We start from the raw sequence: 8,675 nt of genomic DNA, 5'->3' as shown, positions 1-8,675 counted from the left end.
TAGACTAACTGACTGGATACGTAAAACCTAAAAGAAGATAACCACTCAAGTGTAAAAATAACATTAAAAGTTACAGGAAATCATAATCACTATTCCTTAATTTCTTTTAACATCAACGGACTCAGTTCCCCAATAAAAAGACATAGACTAACAGAGTGGGTATGTAAACAGGACCCTACATTTTTGCTGCATACAGGAAACACACCTCAGTGTCAAAGACAAACACTACCTCAGAGTAAAAGGCTGGAAAACAATTTTACAAGCAAATGGTTTCAGGAAACAAGCTGGAGTAGCCATTCTAATATCAGATAAAATTGACTTTCAACTTAATGTCATCAAAAGGGACATCGAAGGATACTTCCTCCTGGTCAAAGAAAAATCCACCAAAAAGAACTCTCAGTTCTGAACATCAATGCTCCAAATGCCAGGGCACCCTCATTCATAAAAGAAACATTACTAAAGCTCAAAGCACACCTTGCACCTAACACAATAATTGTGGGTGACTTCAATACTATTCTCAATGGACCAATCAGAAAAACAGAAACTAAACAGGGAGACAGTAAACCTAATTGAAGCTTGAACCAATTGGATTTAACATTATATATATATATATATGATCATATTTGATGTTAATTAACATTATTTTTCCCAATCTCTAGGTTGTAGATTTGTCTTATTAACTATATCCATTGCTTTACAGAAGCTTTCTAGTATCATGAGGTACCATTCTTGATCTGATAGCATGAGCTATTGGAGTTGTGTTTAGGAAATTTTCCCCTGAGTCAATGTGTTCAAGGCTCTTTCCCACTTTCTCTTCTATTAGATTCAGTTTATCATGTTTTATGTTGAGGTCCTTTATCCACTTGGTCTTCAGCTTTGTGCAAGGTGATGAATATGGGTCTATTTTCATTTTTCTTTTTCTTTTCTTTCTTTTTCTTTCTTTCTTTTTTTTCTGAGACAGGATTTCTCTGTATAGCTTTGGCTGTCCTCAAACTCACTCTGTAGACCAGGCTGGCTTTGAACTCAGAAATCTGCCTACCTCTGCCTCCCAAGTGATGGGATTAAGTGTGTGCCACCACTGCCCGGCTATTTTCATTTTTCTACATACAGACAGCCAGTTAGACCAGCACTGTTTATTGAAGAGGCTTTCTTTTTTTACACTGTATATTTTTGGGCTTCTTTGACAAAGATCGAGTGGCCATAAGTGTGTGGTTTAATTACCGAGTCTTCAATTCTATTCCATTTTTCAACATATCTGTCTCTGTATCAATATCATGCACTTTTTATCACTATGCTCATACTAAAGCTTGAGGTCAGAGAAGGTGATTCCCCCTGAAGTTCTTTTATTGTTAAGAATTGTTTTAGCTATTCTGTGTTTTTTGCCTTTCCAGATGAATTTGAGAATTGTTTTTTCCATGTCTTTCAAGAATTGTGTTGGGATTTTGATGGGAATTGCATTGGATCTATAGATTGCCTTTGATAGGATGGCCATTTTTACTATGTTAATTCTGCTAACCCGTGAGTATGGCTATCTTAGTCAGGGTTTCTCTTCCTGTACAAACATTATGACCAAGAAGCAAGTTGGCGAGGAAAGGGTTTATTTAACTTACAGTTCCAAATTGCTGTTTATCATCAATGGAGGTCAGGATTGGAAGTCAAGCAGGTTAGGAAGCAGGAGCTGATGCATAGGCCATGGAGGGATGTTTCTTACTGGCTTGCTTCTCCTGGTTTGCTCAGCTTGCTCTCTTATAGTACCCAAGAATTCCAGCCCAGAGATGGTACCACCCACAAAGGCACCTCCTGACCTTATTTTTTTAATTTATTTTTTATTCGATATATTTTTTATTTACATTTCAAATGATTTCCCCTTTTCTGGCCCCTCACTCCCTGAAAGCCACATAAGCCCCCTTCCCTCCCCCTGTTCTCCCATTCACCCCTTACCACTTCCCTGTTCTGGTTTCACCCTATACTGCTACACTGAGTCTTTCCAGAACCAGGGGCCACTCCTCTCTTCTTCTTGTACCTCAATTGATGTGTGATTATGTTTTGGGTATTCCAGTTTTTCAGGCTAATATCCACTTATTAGTGAGTGTATACCATGATTGATCTTTTGAGACTGGGTTACCTCACTTAGTACGGTGTTCTCCAGCTCCATCCATTTGCCTAAGAATTTCATGAATTCATTGTTTCTAATGGCTGAATAGTAGTCCATTGTGTATATACACTACATTTTTTGCATCCATTCTTCTGTTGAGGGATACCTGGGTTCTTTCCAGCTCCTGGCTATTATAAATAGGGCTGCTATGAACATAGTGGAGCACATATCCTTATTACATGCTGGGGAATCCACTGGGTATATGCCTAGGAGTGGTATAGCAGGATCCTCCGGAAGTGACGTGCCGAGTTTTTTGAGGAACTCCCAGACTGATTTCCAGAGTGGTTGCACCAATTTGCAACCCCACCAGCAGTAGAGGAGTGTTCCTCTTTATCCACATCCTTGCTTTATCTCTTCTTTGCCAATATTTATCTCCTTGATCTCTTTTTGTTTTCTTATTGTCTTATCTGCCCTGAAAATCATCTACTTCATCTAGATTTTCCAGTTGTGTTGTATATGGGCTTTTGTAGTAGAATCTGATGATTTTTTGAATGTCCTCTATTTCTGTTGTTATGAATAATATCATGAGTCATAATAGTTGGTCACACCAATAGAAATATATTTAATTAGTTATACATCTCTGATATCTGAAGTATTTATTATGCATTCAAATATAATGAAAGGTATTTCATATAATCCATATTCATAAGTTAGTATTTAAGTCCTAATGTCAAGGACTATAGAAAATAAATATTAATAATTTGGAAGATAATTTAATACAGTAGAAACTGATAATTTGAAGATGAATAAACTCTTATGCATGGCTTAACCCTGTTGGAAAATTAAGGAATATTCTGAAATTATTCTTTCTATTTCAGAGAATTTAAAGCCTTTATAATTACTATGTAAGTTATAGCCATCTCTATCCACATTCAAATACTGTATCTTTCAATGAAACAACTAGGGAATGGATAACTTATAGGACTCTTCTTCTATACATATTATGAAAACATTGACAATACATTACTTTTTGGCATACCCTTAACACAAAGTATCGAGTTCCTGACAAAATGTTTATATGTAGGTAAGGCTGTCTTATTTATCTTAATTTTAGAAACCGTGAAGCTTATTTATCTTCTTGGTCAGATATTTTGGTTTCTATGTGGTGCTGCCCTCCAAAAAAGTACTGTTAATTTTATACAGTTCTTAATGAAATTATGTTACATTCATTTTCAGTTTTGAAAACATTTAATGCTGCAATGTTTTACCTGAAATGATTTTCAAATACCTAGGTTTTATTTCTTAACTACAAAACAATGAAAGATTTCTCCAGAAATATTGAACTGAATTGTTCAGAGGTGTTTGGCCATGTGGCATTTCTGTGATTTATGTTTAGAGACTATTCATCATGAGGTGATTAGACTATTGTATTAATTTTCTGGGCTGCTCTAATTTAAAAAAAATGAGTATGTGTGCACGTGTGCGCATGCGCGCGCACACACACACACACACACACACACACACACACACAAACTGGGTAGAACAAACCTTATTTGTTGCAGATCTGGGGACTGTAACTCCAAAAAAAATATGTATCTGAATTCCTTGTGTTTTCATTGATCCTTTCAAAAGCACTCTACAAATTGCCTATCTTCAGAGAATCCTTGAGTCTATATAGTAGTTTCCCTATATTCCTATTTTACTCTTTGTTCTGAGATTCTTACCATCTACATATTCTTTTTTTTTTCAAATGCTGTCTCCCTTCTTTGTTTCCCCTCTGCAAACTCCCCATCCCATCCTCCCTCCCCTTTGCCTCTAAAAGGGTGCTTCCCCACCCACCCACCCACCTTCCCACTTCTGCCTCATGTCTCTAGCAACTCCCTTCTCTGAGGATTTGAGCCTCCACAGGACCAAGGACCTCCCCTCCCCTTGATGCCAGATACAGCAGTCTTCATGTGAAGTCCTAAATATGTAGCTGGAGCCATGGATCCCTCCATGTGTATTCTTTGGTGGTATAATTTCTGGGAGCTCTGTGGGGTCCAGTTGATATTGCTGTACTTCCTATGGAATTGGAATCCCCTTCAAATCCTTCAGCCCTTCCTGTAATTCTTCCATTGGTGTCTTTGGACTCAGTCAGATGGTTGACTGTGAATGTCTGCGTCTGACTTAGGTGCTGGTAGAGCCTCTCAGGGGACAGCCATACCAGGCTCCTCTTAAATAATGCCATTAGCATTGAATTGTCATATACCAATAATCTATGATTGATATGATCATTAACAATAATTCTAATGTATGATGTTAATTTCACACTTAAGTGTAACATTTAGCCTCTCAGTTTGGAGTGTGTGTACATATGTAGTTGTCTACATGATAGCTATATGAACAAACTATTGCAATTTCAATGTTGAGTTAGATTGTAGCAAAGTCTCTGGAGATGGTAACTAGATAAAAAGAAAGATTCATTCTGATTCATAACTGGTCTTAGTTTTAGTATATAATTATCTGCCTCAACATTTTCTGGACTGAGATAAGACATAACTTCATGTGAGAAGGGTACATTAAAAAGAAATTTTACATAATTTGTTCTAAAGAAGAAGGAAAAACATCCAGATGTTAGGGGGAAAGGCGTGCTTTTCAAATTGCATTGACTAGTGAGTTACTTCCTCCAAATATATTCTACCTCATCGTTTCCATTAGCTATCCTTAAAGACATTAATGTATGAATTCCTCCATTGGGCTAAAGCCTTTATTATCCTAACACAAATGTCTAGCTATTGGCAACCTAGACTGTATTGATGAGTTTACCAGGGAAAAGTGTTTAAAATTATAAATTTTACTTTCTATTTAAAACAAAAAACAGAAAAAAAGTGGCAAAAATAGCAAAGCACTTGGAAGTCCTCAAAGAGGAAAAATAAATTTTATTATATGTTCTAATCTGTAAAAATCAGTTTTATATTAAAATTATGATTAAAGAAATAAGGAAATAAAATTTGATTCTACTGCATTAATGTATAAGTTGAATCTAGAATTAAATTATATGAGAAAAAGATTTTAAAGATTGTACTCATTTTTATTATTGAGGCACACACTTAAGAAATGCTAAAAATTAAAATCCTTAATTGACTTATTACTCACTATAAACTAATAACATATAAATGTATAAGGGAGTCAAAGGCATCAGGTATTCAGTATCAGAAAGCTTCAAATTACTAATACTAGAAGCAACAAAGGGTAAGGAGATGATAAACAAATAGAAGGGGGTCAAAATTAGAGCATTTTTCATTTATTTCTATAATGTGTCTATAAATCTGAGTATGAGGAATAGAATCCTAACAGCTAGCAGAAACTGTTTTTGAATTATTGATAGAGAAGAAAAATTGTCTTCAGAATAAATTATGTAAACAATGGTTAGTGACAGGAATTGGGGGTTGGGGTATGTAACTGTGCAGTAATCCCAGACTGCAAATGTTTTAAAATAGTGGGTCAAAAAACCAAACAGTAATTGTGTAGTGATTGAAATGATAAAAGGATAATGTTGTAGGGAGAGAATCTCAGGTGTAGAAGTTACTGGAGAAGAGATTGATGCAACTGTCAAAGAAAATTCACAACAAAAGAACTCCTAACACAAAGTATCCAAGAAATTCAGGACACAATGAAAAGACAAAATCTAAGAATAAGTATAAGAACAGAGAAAAATTAAGATTCCCAGCTCAACAGACCAGAAAATTTCTTCAGCAAATCACAGAAGAAAATTTACCCACCCTAAAGAAAGAGATGGCTATAAAGGTACAAGAAGCCTGTAAAACACCAAATAAATGGGACCAGAAAAGAAAATCCTCTTGTTACATAATAATCAAAACACTAGACACACTGAAAAAGAAAGAACATGAAAAGCTGCAATGGAAAAGGACCAAGTAACATACAAAGTTAGATCTAGCAGTATTACACTAGAGTTCTTAACAGAGATTATGAAAGCCAGAAGAGCCTCAAATGCAGGCTCTAAGAAAACAGAAATGCCACCCAGGCTACTAAAACCAGAAAAACTCAAAATCAACATAGATGGAGAAACCAAAGTATTCCATGGAAAAAACAAATTCGAACAGTATCTATCTACCAATCCAGCCTACAAAGGATTCTAGAAGGAAAATTCCAACACAAGGAAGTACTACACCAAAGAAAGGACAAGATATTAAGCATCTCACAAAGAAGCCAAAAGGAGAGAACCACAAACACATAAAGCCACTTACAAACACAAACATATCAGGAACCAACAGTCATCTCTCTTTAATATTGCTGAATATTAATGGACTCAACTAACTTATAAAAAGACATAAGATAACAAACTGAATACACAAAAATGATTCAGCATTTTACTGTATACAAGAAACACAACTCAATAACAACAACAAGAAAAAAAGACACTATCTCAGATGTGTGGACATCTAAAAGGACTGACAAAGGTCTTCTAAGCAAATGGTCCCAGGAAACAAGCAGGAGTTGCCATCCTAATATCCTATAAAATAGATTTTTTTAAAAAAAGTTATCAAGCATGATAAAGAAGGACACTTCATATTCATCAAGGAGAAAATCCACCAAGAGAAAGCCTCAATATTGAACTTCCATGCCCCAAATGCAAGAGTACCTACATTCATAAAAGAAACTTTACTAAAGCTCAAAACATACATTGAACCCCACACAATAATAGTGGGAGACTTCAACACCCCACTTTCAGCAATGGACAAGTCATTGAAACATAAACTAAACAGAGACACAGAGAAACTAAGAGAGGCTATGAAGTAAATGGATTTAATGGACATCTATAGAACATTTCACCATAAAACAAAAGAATATACCTTCTTCTCGGCACCTCATAGTACCTTCTCCAAAATCAACCATATAATTGGTTACAAAACAACCTGCAACCTATACAAGATTGAAATGATACCATGAATCCTATCAGATCACCATGGCCTAAGGCTGGTCTTCAAGAACAGAAAAACTACAGAAAGCCCACACACTTGTGGAAACTGAACAACTCTTTGCTCAAGGATAACTTGGTCAGGGAAGAAATAAGGAAAAAAATTAAAGAATTCCTAGAATTTAATGAAAATATTGAAATATCACACCCAAACTTATGGGACCCAATGAAAGCAGTGCTGAGAGAAAAATTCATAGAACTAAGTGACCTCATAAGAAATTGGAGAGGTCCTACACTAACAACACAAAGGTACACCTGAAAACTGTAGAACAAAAAGAAGCAAACTTGCCAAATAGAGTGGAAGGCAGGAAATAGTCAAACTGAGGGCTGTAATCAACCAAATAGAAACAAAGAGAACAGCACAAAGAATCAACAAAAACAAAATCTGGTTCTTTTAGAGAATCAACAAGATAGATAATCCCCTATCTAAATTAACTAAAGGGCAGAGAAGCAGTATCCAAAATATCAAAATCAGAGATCTGTTATAGAGAGATAGAGAGATGATAGATAACATTTGAAATGTAAATAAAGAAAATATCCAAAGAAATAGAAAGATGTATCACAAATTTTAATAAGTCTTAATAGTAATATACAATGTAATAATAAGGCCATTGAATATTATAGTTTTAGTTTGTCTTTGTAAGACTCAGAAGCATATGAGAATGAGGCAGTGATCTAGAGAAAAGCACAAGATGGAGATAAGATCTTAAAAAGGAAAACGTATCAAATGAAATATGTTATGATGTAGCTGGACCTTTTGATCACGAATACACATAAAATTCCTTTTAACCATCATTAGTGTATAATATTCAATGAAATCTCTAAACCTTTCATTTGTTTACTGGAGTTAGAGAAAATGATTATTAGAAAATATTTCCATTCATATTTTGAACTAATTTAATTTCATTCAGATTCCACACAAATACTATTACAAGCTTTCTTTCTGTGTTAATGATGTAAATACATTTATATGATAACTTCTCCAGTTTTAATAAAATTTTTCACATACCCTGCTGCCTCCAACAGTAAAGATAAGGTATCATAAAGTATGTGAATATATAAATAAATCATGGGCTTTCAAAAACCAGTGGATTTCTCAGATTATTCTAAACATCAGTCCAAGTCCAGCTGAACTATTTTATAATCCCATGAAGATTCTATATATTGTGAATCCTTGTGCATTCATTTTTGTAAAAAGGTGAATTTTTGTGACTGGAATAAGTAAGGATTGTGTGTTTTAGCTTAGTTTCACTTGCTCTGTTTAAGGTACACTAGTTTAGGTCAGAACAATCCCCTTTTCTATGACCTACTACCATTTAATTGGTAGTGCTGGAAACCAATTTCCTATTATAGCACAAAACTTATCACTCCCTGGGGAGTGTTACCTCTGTGTTAAATAAACGACTATTAAAGCAATTACAATTTAAACACTGAGATTCCTTTTCAGAACTTCCCATTATATTTGAATTAGAATGTAGCAGGTTTGTGGGCTATTTTGCATAATGATTTCATGTGTTCAAATGTTTAATTGACTAATAAATTCAGTAATTATGTCTTTTTTATGATGACAATATTGTTTTGAGTAGACCATGATATATGACA

The sequence above is a fragment of the Apodemus sylvaticus genome, chromosome 15 (genome assembly GCF_947179515.1).
Source record: "Apodemus sylvaticus chromosome 15, mApoSyl1.1, whole genome shotgun sequence".
Taxonomy (NCBI): domain Eukaryota; kingdom Metazoa; phylum Chordata; class Mammalia; order Rodentia; family Muridae; genus Apodemus; species Apodemus sylvaticus.
This window is presented reverse-complemented; position numbering follows the sequence as displayed.